Here is a 4,034-nt window from a genome sequence, read left to right on the forward strand (position 1 = left end):
CATAAAAACAAGATAAAAAACATTTAAATTAGTGATTGGAATATAACAAAAAGGGTAAAAAGCCAAGAGGGCCTAATATTTTGCAAGGCACAGTATTTCAACTGTATGATAAAGTGAAGTGACCAGTCTCACTTGCGTCTTTACCAAGCCTAGCTGTTTGGAAGATAACTCAAACAAGAAGCATGTCAGAAACATGACCGCACACCTGAGGGCCTTCTCGTCTCCATAGAGAGGGGGCTAACAGCAGCAGGTGAACATCGGGTACTGAAAAAAAAAGTGAAATGACTCATCTAACTTCGCCAGATGCATACCAATTCATCATAAGGATTATCTTGAGACGAATGAACAAACCACACAGCTTCGCATTCATATATCATACCCTGATTTTATGTGCGCATTTCCAGCTACTCAATATTTCATGATTGTGTGAAGGAAAGACGTAATGTTTACTTTATATCACTGTGGGTGAGGGTTCCAAATGAAATCCTGCAAGAATTTCATCATCCATGACAAATAAAATAATATTTTATGATTGTGCAATGGCCCCGTGTTTCTTTGTCTTGTTGCTCTCATGCAGGAAATTTTAGAGCAAATAGAATCTGACTTAGACAGGTCATGTCACTCATTAAGCAGCTGCAGATGCACAGAACGTTTAAAGCCCAAGACCGTTTGTGGATGAATGCACTATATATGTTTAGGTCCACATGCGAAGAGATGAATGCACGCGCCGAGGATACATTATATCTCTCCCCTGCATATTTCCTCCTGGCTGAACATCACACGGGCCAATCACCACACAGACTGGCTGCAGGCATCCCTGTCGGCTCATCTTCCCTTGGACAGAAATCGGCCTTCGACAACGCTCCCTCCTCCTCCTCCTGCATGTTGCCTTGTGTGCAAGAGCAACACCTGCGGGTTAAAACCACACAGTACCCACAGTGCTCCACAGGGGAGTCTCTCGCTCGCCTGGTCAGCAGCATCAAGACGATGTGGCCATATGTTGCTACTCTTCGTTCTCCCCTCTCTCTCTCCCCCCCTTTACTCTTTTGCGTGACTCTTTTGTCACCTTGGCTCTAGTGTTCATGTCCGGCTGTGGGACACATTTTTACACTTTATCAACTGAATGGCAGAAACTGTCAGTGTGACCCTTTAATCACCTTTCAGTAATGGTTGGGACCTCATTGATCTATAGGTCTGTGCGCAAACTGACCCAGTATTCACACACTCAGGGGACACATTTAGGCTATTCAGCTGCCATGTTACATCAGGAACCAGCAGAGCATGCAAGACGGGCACTTACCGGGTGTTCTTCCCATGCAGCACGCGCTGGGCTAATAACTGCAAGAACAGGTCACCGGCGTCAGTAATAGTTTGCTTTAACATCTGTAAATGCCACAAAATTCAATGCGTTCATTTAACTTTAAGTTCTTCATTTAGGATTGTTCCATATTAACTAGTAAGTAGATCACCATGATTGGTTCTAGCATTAATTTAATTTAGCATTTATCAAGTTGGAATCTGTGAATATTTAGCTCTATGAATAAGCATATTAAACAATTTTAAGGGAAATGTAATTTCATTACATGGTAGAATTATATTAATACCCTATTTTGATGTGAGAGCTGCACATTGGCCCAGTTGCTAGCACTGTTGCCTTGCAGCAAGAAGGTACTGGCTTCAGCCTGGGGTCTTTTTTGTGTTATTTTTTGTATGTTCTCCCTGTGCATGTGTGGGTTCTCTCCGGGTACTCCAGCTTCCTCCCACAGTCCAAAAACCTGACTGTTAGGTTAATTGGTCTCTCTCAATTGCCCTTTGGTGTGAGTTTGTCCGTGCGTGCATGGTTGTACCTCGCTTCTTACCCAATGACTGCTGGAGATCATTACTGCAGTGAGGTTCTTTTAGCCACTTTTTACAAGCATCTGAGCATTTGCTTTGCTTCTGTTATACATTATCCTAGTATCCATCATTATTTTAATTATCTTAATTGTACTTTTTCATTATTTATATTGCATTAAATAATTACAATCGCAGTTTATTGTCTTTTTATATGCTTTTTTTTTTTAATCCCCATTTTATGTTCATGGTTCATTTCTCAAACGCATATCCAGAAGAAGAGGTTGCAATTAGTTCAGGCTAGAAACATGTATGCAAAACATCTACTTGGTATTATACACGTGATGCAATGCTCACTGCATTTGTGCATGTTGCAGAAAAAGATTTAATTGGCACGGGTTGTTTTTCAGATGGCCTAAAGTCTGAAAGAGTTAAACACCTCTTGGAGTTGTGGCCTTTGAAGCCCATCTCCTGTCTTGTTAGCGACATTAAACATTATAAATTAAAAAAAATCAGCAAGAAACAGTATAGAATTTTAAAAAATCGTTATGAATAAAAACACGAATGAAACAACAAAAATACAACTATTGTTTGTGTAACTGTATGTGCAAAATTGTCATGGATATTTTGTAAGGATAAAACATATTACCAGGATAAATATCTGGATCACATATCAGCTTAATCTAATGACAAAATAAGACAGCTTGTGTGTGCGTGTGTGTGTGTGTGTGTGTGTGTGTGTGTGTGTGTGTGTGTGTGTGTGTGTGTGTGTGTGAGAGAGAGAGAGAGAGAAAGAGAGAGAGAGAGGTGGAGATGGACTCTGAACTGCTGCAAAGTTTGCCTCATGGAGTTAAAATTTAGAGCTTTATGAGAGTGTTTTTTTCTCAGCCATGGTGGGAGTGATGTGAAGACTTTGATAGCGCAGAACTGCTAATTTTTAACCTGTCAAATCATTTTTATAGGTATTAGCATTATATGTTTCTATACACAAAAGCAGCGTGTTTGCTTATAGAAAGCTGAAGTGTGCTTTTTCTTTTCTTTTTTTTCCCTTCAGGTGTGCTTCATGGTTTGTAAATAGTAAATTAAATTTCAGTTTGACCTGTTTGTTCATTTTGGTTTTTAGTATTAATTAATTAGTATTAACGTCGTCACTCCTCAGTTTTTCCCAGACTTCCTCAGAGAAAACCTTCTCCTCGCCCAATCACTGAATAGCAGTGTATTCACATCAAAACTCTACTCAAGTCCACTCTTGTACTTGGATTTTGGGTTGTCTCTGGTTTACTTTCCTATATTTGTGTCTTTTGGTTTTGAAAACTCACATCCATTTGTTATGTCTTATTCGATATTTGCTTATTTCTGTGTATCCACCCCCAGAGAGGTCTCAATTTCCAGAGCTCATAAAAGGGATCCTGCAGTCTTTGACTTCACCTTCTTAGCATCTTTGTGGGTCCCGGTGACCTCATGGACAGTCTCCAGAGCTCCTTCATGGGTTTTTGCTGCCTCCTGGCTGGTCTCCAGAACTTCTATGTCTCCCGTTTCTCAACATAGCAGAGGAGCTCTGATGGATCAATACCTGGTGAAGGTGGAGAGGCCATTGGAATCCAAAGAAATGAAACAAGTTTGAACTGATTTGATGTTTGTGACAAGGAGCATTATCTTACTGGAAGTAACCATCAGAAGATGAGTACGCTGTGGTCCTTAAAGGGAAGGTAATGACCAGCATTGGTATTCTGGGTAGGCTGTGATATTTAAACAATGCTAAGTTGGTACAGATATTATCCAAACTATTACACCACCAGCTGTACCTGAAATGTTCCTATATAGGAGAATCGAGTTCATGCTTTCATATTTAGTCTAAATTCTGACCCTACCATCTGGATGTTGCAGCTGAAATTGAGACCCAACAATCTAAATCCTCTTCATTTCTCGTGGTGATACTTGGTTTCAACTCCAGCAAGTCACCTTAACTATGTCTAGGTGCCTAAATGTTTTAAATAGTTTGCTGTTGGTGTTCTACAAGCAAATGTAAAGGTGTACCTAGGGAGTATATACTGAAATGTGTTTTTTTTATTACCATTCTAATTGATAGAAAACGTAAATGCTCTGAGAATTTTGAATGAAATATGTGTAATTTATATAGCCAACTCAGATGTAAGCAAAAGAAAATAACAAAAATAAGGCATGTAAATTAATTTGCACTT

The 4,034-nt window shown here is 39.6% G+C and overlaps 1 long non-coding RNA gene across 1 annotated transcript; it reads right to left on the bottom strand.

Moving 5' to 3' along the window:
• Positions 1–1,321: 1,321 nt before the first annotated feature.
• LOC118560935 lies at positions 1,322–3,579 on the bottom strand. The gene is made up of 3 exons (XR_004929693.1): positions 3,495–3,579; positions 3,262–3,406; positions 1,322–1,383 (listed from the first exon to the last, which is right to left on the bottom strand). It is a non-coding gene; the product is annotated as an uncharacterized LOC118560935 (long non-coding RNA).
• Positions 3,580–4,034: the final 455 nt, after the last annotated feature.

Source organism: Fundulus heteroclitus, unplaced genomic scaffold (genome assembly GCF_011125445.2).
Source record: "Fundulus heteroclitus isolate FHET01 unplaced genomic scaffold, MU-UCD_Fhet_4.1 scaffold_52, whole genome shotgun sequence".
In the NCBI taxonomy this organism is placed as follows: Eukaryota; Metazoa; Chordata; class Actinopteri; order Cyprinodontiformes; family Fundulidae; genus Fundulus; species Fundulus heteroclitus.